The sequence below is a fragment of the Ammospiza nelsoni genome, chromosome 4 (genome assembly GCF_027579445.1).
Source record: "Ammospiza nelsoni isolate bAmmNel1 chromosome 4, bAmmNel1.pri, whole genome shotgun sequence".
Classification (NCBI taxonomy): Eukaryota; Metazoa; Chordata; class Aves; order Passeriformes; family Passerellidae; genus Ammospiza; species Ammospiza nelsoni.
Genome location: NC_080636.1, coordinates 51,600,999 through 51,610,508, shown reverse-complemented (window position 1 = coordinate 51,610,508; position 9,510 = coordinate 51,600,999).

Sequence of the window (9,510 nt, the reverse complement as noted above, 5' to 3'; positions counted from 1 at the left end):
GTGCTGTGACAGAAATCTTTTTGTTGAGGTTTAACTCAAGGTACCTGTGTGATTCTAGTGACACCATTGATGGCATCCACACACTGAGCAAGACATGTTGCTGGAAAATCAGGGTGGGAGACAAGTGTGTGCTCAAGTCCCCTTCCAGCACACACATGGCCAGGGCATTTGGCTGTCCCTGGGACCTGGGAAGCAATTTAGGATCCCTGGGTTTGAAGGGATCCAATGAGACTGCACAGCTTCTTTGAGGTAAAGCTTCAGGGCTTTGTGGGACGTCAGTCTAACCTGGTTCAGAGAGTTCAGGTGGTACAATAGCAAGGCACATCCTCACAGGCCGAGCCCCAAGCACATTTCCTATCACACTACAGCCTGGAACACACCTAAGTGCTAGGCTGAATCATGACCAGGAATCATGAGAGCTCAAGGACAAGGTGTAGCCTATGGTCACCACTCCTCCATACTCATTCTGCAACAGCGCCGCTATTCTGGACACCACAAACAGGGTTACTGATTTTCACAGATAACCACAGTTTCCTTACTCAGCACTGAGTATTGCCAACCATTATAAAATACAGGAGAATAGCAAGCACGGTTTTAGCCAGTTTAAACAATCCTGCAGGGAATACTACCAATAGAAACTAATACATATACAAGTGAGAGCAAGCTGCCCGGGAAATGGAGTACTGTGGCTCCAGTGTCAAATAAAGCACAACACTTACACAGCCTTTGGTCCACTGTTAAGTGTATTATTTAACATGCATATATCCCCAAAAGATTCCCCCTTAATATCTACATAGATCTTATCCACTTGTGTTCAAAGCTTTCATGCAGTAGGGCAACATTATGCCTATGGTCTGAATGAGGAGTGACTGGTTTTGCTTGTCTGGAAATGGTCCAGATTTCTCCCTAAGTACCTGGGAGCAGAATTTGCCCATGTGGAGACATCCCCAGCCTGGATGGTGACGGTAGTCACTTGGGATTTCTCAAGAGTACTCCAAGTCCATGTGCAACCATCCTGTAGTTTACTGTGGATTTGTCTTAGATCTGCTTGTCCATGCACCCCTGCTGTTGGTGTAACCTCAATTTGTCCCAGTCCTGTCCTCCTCTAACAGGAGAGCTGTATCACTCTCTTGAGTGATCCTGCAGCATATGTTTGTGAAACAGTCCTGTCCAGAGCAAGGGGAAGGGCGAGTAAGGGCCCCCACACAGAGCGGCAGCACTGTGCCAGGAACAAAGATCCCAAGCAGGGGTCAGCAGCACAAGTGGCTGTCACGTCCTCAGCCCAGCACTCCAGAGGCTGAGCACTTCCAATTGCAATTCAAATCTGCCATGGAGTTGCTCGTGTTTATTTAGGCATTAAAAGCAATTTCCCAAGCACATGTCTGTCACATTTAGACACAAAAGGCTAGCCTGTAATTAGGATGTATATGACCTCACTGGCTTTAATTGGAAGAAGCCGGCATCCAACCCATTTCCCCGATAGAAGGAAACTGGCATTAGGAGGGAAGTTTGGTGTCAGCTGGTAGAATGTGCACAATACCTTCTGTAATGGCTCCCAATTCATCATCAGCCCCTCCACCATCAGGACTTTGTCACTGGTTTGCTCATCAATTTGCTCATGCACCAACACATGAGATCAGGAGACCGATACTGTGTCAGAGAGAATTATCAAACAGCAGGAAAAAAGGATTTTAAAAAAGGGAAAAAACATCAGGACTAGCAATTTCTGCTTTGGCAAGGCAGCAGGGTAGGCCCAGGGCCAAAGGCAGGGCTAGCCCAAGGACTGTAACTCTGCTAACTTTGCATCTGCTCACACAGGTCAGAATTTAGCCCACCGGGGTTTGCTGGAACTTAAGGCACAAAGAAAATATTTAAAATTTAAACACCCCAGCAAGAGCCAGTAGTAAGGAAAGGTCCATTTGTTGTAGGAAAATGCAGCAAAGAACCCCAATTTCTGCTCCACCTGTCCTGCTGCAGAGAAGGTACAATTTTGGCGCCTTTGAGAGCTGACAGCCACACCTCTACCTGCAGTGCACTGCTCCCCAGCCAGCCCAGGCACAGCCAGACCCACCCTAGGGACAGACAGAGGTGGTGTCAGTCATTCCAAACACAGACCCTCACCCTCCAAAGGGATCTGCGCTCAGGCCCAGATTGATTGGTCCTGCCAACCAAATCTTTTCAAAACAGGGAAAAGGCTGGGAAAAAAACATTGTATATGAACTACACCAAATTTTATCACTTATATTTTGTACTGTGATAGGAAGAGAACCTGCAACTCTGCTGAACTGGAGAAGTTCAAGAGATGGGGCAAAGAACATGCAAAACAAGCTTTAGAGGGGAGAGAGCCCATCACCAAGAACCACTGTATGCCAAAACCAAGTCCTCTGTGCTCTGGTAGAAGGACACAAAGATTTTTCACAGCTTTGAAAACAGATGCCAGGTCAGTAAATGCAGTTACTTTTGTTGGTTTTACTGCTTCACCTCCATGAAAAAAAATCATCTGCACTCCCTCCACAATGAGCAGCCTCACTCTTCAGCTAACAACATCATATCACCAGGAAAAAAAATCTGATTTTTCATGCCTCAGGAATTTCCAGTATTTAAATATATTAACAGTCAGATAGAAAGAAAAATTAACAGAGATACGGATAGCTTTTTATACTGGTTTGGGATAAAATCTTAGATCTCAGAACATTTTCCAAAATTAAATACTTCCAATCTATATAAAAAAGTTTTTTTCTCTCTCAAACAGGCTAAATACTTGGTCTTTCCTGACTAACATATTTCACCAGGCCTACAGAAAACGTAAGTGAAACCAGATGACTATTCAGGCTCAAGGAAAGGCACCAGGTAGGTGAAAATCAAGGAAAAAGATACCAAACTGTATTACATAATTAGTCTGAATTCTGTTCTTAGCACAGTTAATGAGCTCTAACACAAAGAAACTGGCCCCCAAGAGACAGCCAAATCCTGCACTAGCTGTAGAAGGCCTCTTGCTTCCTTCCACTCCTAATTCCCTTCTTCATGCCTCTGCAAAATAACCTGCTTCTCCATGTCCCTTCTGTTGGTGTCTGTCTGCTCTTGTTCTGCTTTGGTTTTCCTCTGGCATTCCAGCTCATGGCGGGTCATCTTGCACTCGTGTCCCAGTCCCCCCTGGCAAAGAGGAAGAGCTGCACGGGTTACTGCAGCGTGCCTGATCTGTATTCTGAGCCACAGCTGGGGGACAGACCCCAGCCTGCCTCCAGCCACAGCTCCAGGATACAGAGCTGGGCCAATGAGGGAGAGACGCTGTCTGCTTACTGTTTCCAGCAGACATAAAACACAACTCCCAGTGTGTGCTCCCAATAAAGAGGGGCTGGAGGGGTGGAATTAATAGCTGCTGAGCATATCGTGCGCAGGATTGATGGGTTAAATAAGTAACAAACAAAAAAAGCACACACAGCAAACATGCAGGGGGAGCCAGGAGGGAAGGAGCAGGCGCCATGGAGCCCCTGGGTATCGTGGAACAGGCAGGGCCATCGACATCAGAGCCTCAAGAGCAGGGGCTGCTGCTGCTGAGGAGGGCAGGGATGGCACTGGGTGGGTGGGCCTGGCAGCCCACAGACGTGTGCCTGAGCGCTGGGGGACCCCAAGGGCGTGGGGAGGTGTCAGACGCGGGAACACAGTACCTGGCATTGCCCATGGACAAGGAGCGGAAGAGAACATCATTTCTTTAAACTCATCTTGCATTCAGCCAGCTGCATATAAATTTCCCTCTATCTCATCAAGCTCTCACTGTTTGGCCTCCTCTGACTGATATTGGCTCATCATACTTAATCTAGGGTGAAATTTCCTCGTCTGAGCTAAATTACTCGCAGCCATCAGGGGAAACGATATTTATTTTTCGTGGGGCTAATGACCTGTCCCCCGGACCCACCCACTGATGGTTATTTACTAGGGCCCAGATGCTTGGGCTCAAAATGAGTGCTAATGTCAGCGGGGGCCATTCCTCATCCAGGGCTCTGATTGAATTGGAGCGATCCCATTGACATTGACTCGGTGACTTTTAAGGCCATTACCCTCAGCAAGAGATGAACCTCTCATCATTGCTCCGACACTGACAGCTGATTAGCGACAAATTACAAGCGGGAAGAACCTAAGACTTTGTTGGGTGACGGAGAGGAGGGGGGAGAAAGTGGAGGAGGACTTTGGAGGAGGTGTGGGGAACTTGGAGCAAGGAGTACAGGAAAAGGAAAGAGTGGGAGGGGACAGCAACACCCAGAAGCTGATGCAGCCTTTGGCTGATGCAGAACAGGGCCCACAGCCAAAGGCTGCAGAGAGGCAAAGACACGTAGTGACTGTAGGGAGTCAGAGTCAGAGCAGGGCTGGGAGGAAGAACCTCCACTTGCAGTCAGCGTGTGAAGAATGGACAGCGGGGCCAAACATAGCTGGGGCAGGCAGACAGTTTGGTGGCAGCTGTGTGCCAGCTCTCAGGAATTACAGGTCCTGTGAAAACAGGAAAGCCTCCAGGAAAGGGAAGGTGAGAGCTGCCTGACAACCCTGACATGCATTTCAGTTAAGGCCCTTATTTTCTGTGTTCAGACAGCAACACCAACATGACTGAAAGTATTGTCACCCTGACCTGTTTTGTCAAGCACACTGGTACCTGAGTTTCTCTTTCCACTGCTCCTACATTACTGAGGGATAAAGTTTTAATGACTCCAGGTCACACAGTTTCAGTATTAACCACAGAAACACAGATACTTCTGCTGTCAAACATGGGACCAGTCAGGAACTCACACCAGTCTCCTGTGTCAGCTCCCCAAACAGGGAAGAGTGGGTAGGTGTTAATTTTAAAGGTAACAGGGGAATGCTTCCCCCTGTGCATACAGCTTTTACCTGGATGATTTGTGAATATATATATATATAGCAGACTATACTCTCCTCTAAGTAAAAGGGAGTATTTTCAGTGACACTGTTCATAATGGAGCCATCCTGAAAGGCATTGCAAGGAGGCTTGTTGCTCTGTGGTCCTGAGTAAGCAGGCTCACCACACTTCACAGCTCACAAAACACCAGGCCCATATCAAAGAACAAGTGTCATGAAATACAGACAAAGAAAACGCTGGCGAGGCTGAACTGCCACAGTCACAACTACCCTCTCTGAAATAAAACCTGGCTCTGGTTCCTTGGCAAACAAATGCAGTGTGCCAAAGTACAGCTGGTTGGCTGAGGTCTGGAACCCCAAATGCACCTTCAGCAGCAGTCACGACACTTTGATTCTCAGCCCCTAGCTGAAGGAAAGCTGCTCTGAGAGACCCCAAGCCTGTGACTGAACCTCCCCTTGCTACTGCTTTATAGCTGCATGTGGCACCTGTCTGCCACTGCTTTCAAGGAAAGTCAGCCAAAGCAGTTGCTCTGCTCTCCCCCTCTCTGCTCCACACCAACTCTTACAGTGATCTCAAGAGGTCACTAGGAAAGGAAGCATACACTGACATCCTAAAATCCTCCAGGGGAGGAGCAGTGAGCAGTGCATTGGACTGGCCAGACAAGTTACTGTGTTTTATGGCCTGCCAAGAGCACCTGTGACCTCAGCTGTGCTCCTGGGGGTCTTGAGCTTCTTCATTTCAGTAGATGCAGATCCCTCACTGCAGAACTGACGGGGCTGCCATCAGGCTTGGCTAGACATGACCAGCTGACACAGACTTTGATGCAGTGACCGACCAACAAGCCTACACAGTGCTCTTCACACCTCCAAGCCTTGTCGCACCTCCAGTCCAGCAAGTCTGGACAGCACTCAATGGCCACCTCAAAACATTCTCTGAGGGAACACAGCTTGGCTTTGTGACACAAGTATAAGCTATGGCAAGCATATTAGCATGAAAGATCTGCTAAGGGAGACATGTCTGATCCTCATGGGAAGAAAGTTCCCTGGCTTTAAAAGATCCTAGCTGCAAAATTTCCACCTCAGAGACCACTCCATGAGCTCATCACCCTCACTGAGGTTTTCCTCATAGAGAGAACTCATACTGCCGCAGTTAAGTTCCTCCTTTTACCTAATTTCCATCTGCCTATCCAGACCAGTCCATCACTGTACAGGGAACCCACCTGTCCCTTCAGCACTGGCCAGCCTGCTTTGAGAGAAAGCTCTGCCAAACTACCACCTCCCAGCCGTGCAGCACTATCCTCTCCTGAAGCAGGACAACAGCAACCTGGAACACTCAATAGGAATTTAAAAAACCCCTTCTATGGACAGCAGGCTGGGTTTGATGAGCTCTTTTGGAAGGGAATGCAAAGAAAAGGTTCACCAGCTTGCAATAATATTGAGCAGATATGGTGTACAGCAATGCACATGGCTTCCACCCTAAGAAAATCCTGCTCCAAGAACAGGACAGAGAAGCTTTTCTCCTTAGAATTAATCTCCCCAATAAATGCAGCACTGTAGGGGATTTGTCATCTCCTAGAACTGAAACATAGGTAATTGGAGCAAGTCTAGCTGTCACCTGGTCAAACAAAACACAATCCATTCACCAACTGCAGCATCACAATACTTGGTCACCAAACTGCATCTCAGAGCTCACAAACAGTATAAAAGATCTCACCTCATTCCTTTAAAAACCCTACCCATTAAAAGGAAAAGATTTCTTGCAACATGTTCTGAACAAGCCCAATGCCACCTGCTAGTGGGAGGAGGTCTGAGCCAAGCTGCCAGGTAAAAGCAGCTCGTCTCTCCGGCAGCGGAGCGCAGCGGGAAGCTGATGGAGTGCCTGGCTGCCTGCGTGTGCTGCACAGTTGCTGGGGTGGGTCTGTCCGACCACGCATCCAAACAGGCTAATGCTCCCTTTCCCAGCCTGATTGGTCAATTTAGGTGACATATTTTGGGCATCTCTGCTTACTCAGTGACTGCAACTTGTACCCCGTCCACAAATCCCCATCTGCAGCTACAGATGGCCCTTTTTTTTCCCCCTTCCTCCCTTCTCCATTGTGTAGAGCAGCTCTTGGAGGCTGCAGAACAGAGGCAGGGATGCAGAATTGCTGTGCTCTGCCACACAAGCCAGACAGACATTAAATTCAACACAAGCAAGGAAACCCCAATTCTGAACCTGCAAACTGTCCACTGTGCAGCCAAAAGTCCCTTTCTCCAGGTCTGGCTCGCACACAAAGCACAGCCCAAGAGCAGCAGTTAAACACTGTTATAGGACAAACCAGGAAAAAATCCTGCTGAGTTTTTAACTGTGCAAACTTGATTTTTCCTTTAGTGTTTAATATACTTTATGCCAGACTTTACAAAGTGTTCTCTTCTTCTGCACCTTATGAGGAACAATAAGATTTACCCCAACCTGGGAATAGTTCCAAAGTCTGGGAAAATGCTATGAGGAAATCCACTTTTATTTCTGCTGCAAAATACCTACTGGTCTTTTCTCACATTGCCTCCTTCATTTTATACTTCACTACTAAACAGCGACAGGAGATAAAAAAGAGCTGTTTCACCACTCATTTAGCCCCATTTCTCTTAGCCGATAGTGAAACAGGACCCAGACCAGTGGAAATGAAGACACAACTGTTTGTACATAGACCCACCTCTTTCAAACTGCCTGTGCTGCAAGGAGGAGGTAATTTACCTGTACAATGCTACCTAATGCTGGGCTGTTGAAGCTGCCAACCAAGCTGTTCTCAAGCCCTAGGGCTTTTGTCTAGGAATGTATTTGTGGTTGTTCTTTTACCTAGGAGAGTAACTGTGGTTATTTTTCATAGTTATCACCACTGTTACCTTCAAAGCACACAAGCAAGACTGCAGAGCCTAACCATGCTCCAGTTCTGCATGAATTACAAGTGCTTTTACACTTCAGCTGAAGCAAAGCAAAGCCTTGTCCTCCTCCCTACGTTGTTCAAGTGCCTTTCCTGCATTTCAGTCCTTTACACTACAAATATATCTATTTCTTTTTTTTTTTCCTTTTATTTTGAGCCTGTTTATTGCAAAGTCCTGTGCTTGTAACAGGCCCACCTTGAGCAATGTTAGTGACATTTATTTTACATTACTCCTAGTCTGAAAACACATTTCATGTGATACTTTGCCAGCTGGGCCTAAAACTATTAATCCATTTTTAAAATGCAGACCATTTTGTTTTTAATCACACACTTCTATTTTGAGTTGGGTGCACTGTAATCCATGGAGTTCTGTAATTTTCCACTTCATTTATTTTGGATTTAATGAGCTGGTAATAATGTATAATTCCAACTGAAATGACTGCCTGAAATGTGGAGCAGAAAGTCACAAAAGTAAAGAACCTGGGCAGGGAATGTTGCTGCCTGAAGTTTTACGGAAATAAATTGAGCAACATTAAGACCTGGAACTATAAAAGAGTGAAAGCCATGGTTAAGTGCTGATTTTCTGTTTTCAATAGTTCTTAAAAAATATTTTTAGCACTTACTGTTGTGTTAGGCTGAACAAGTCTTGGTACACCTCTGCACAGCATCAGTTGGAGCTGTGATTTTTAACTGCAGAGGGGAAATCCTCCTTAGGTGTAATTCCCATTGCAATCAGCCCAGGAAGACTTGGATGATCCAGCCCCCAAATCAGGCTCCTATCCTCCACTTGGGCAGCTAGGCCAGGGGGGTGACTTCAGAAAGCTGTGAGCAGCCAGAAGCTTTGCAAGATGGTTGAAAATTAGGCCACTTAATTAGATGTACAAATATGAGGCAATGTTCAGTACCTTGAAGTGCATTCTTTGATGGCTCCTAGATGCAAATCACTCTTCCTCTGCTCCAGATGAGCAGGATTTTCATGCTAAGCAACAGCAACCAAAAGTTTCACCTGTTAAATGTGTGTTTATGTCTGATGTGTATTCTTCTGTGTGTGCATGCTCCATCTGGGCACAGACAAAATACACCATCATGTCATTATACCTATGAAAAAAATCCTTTTTGGTTTGCCACAGAGGGCAAGGATCACAAAGTAGTCAAGTGTACAAAGCAGCCTTGCTTCATGTGAAGACACATGGGGTTTTCATCTTGGTTAATTTTAAAATAATCCTAAAAGTTGCATCTTCTTGCATAACAGCTCTTTCAACAGACTAATAGGTCCATCACCCCCACAGTGCATTCCTGGTCAGTGCCATGGAGTGCCAGAGAAGAGGCAGTGCTTCCAGCAGCAATCTCAGACAAGCATTTAAATGGTTAGCAGGCACAAGCCAAACATTGTGTTTGGTATGGCAATCCCAGCCATGATCTAGCCTGGCCAGGATGTGTCATCTAGAGCTCAAGAGGAAACTTGGCAAAAAAAACCTAGGCTGTCTCTTTAATGGCAAAACTGCTTTTAAAGATGATGTTTAAAATATTAGTTTAAATGCTACATTCACAGTCCTGTTCTGCAAACTGTAAACAAAAGCTGATTACCCGAAGACATTTTCCTCTGTAATTAGGTTCACTCCTCAGTTTAAAAAAGCCCCACATAACTTGTAAGGAAAAACAGTCATGTGGTATATATCCCCTGCTCTCCTCAGAGCCTCTGAATAATGTGGCTGTGCTAATT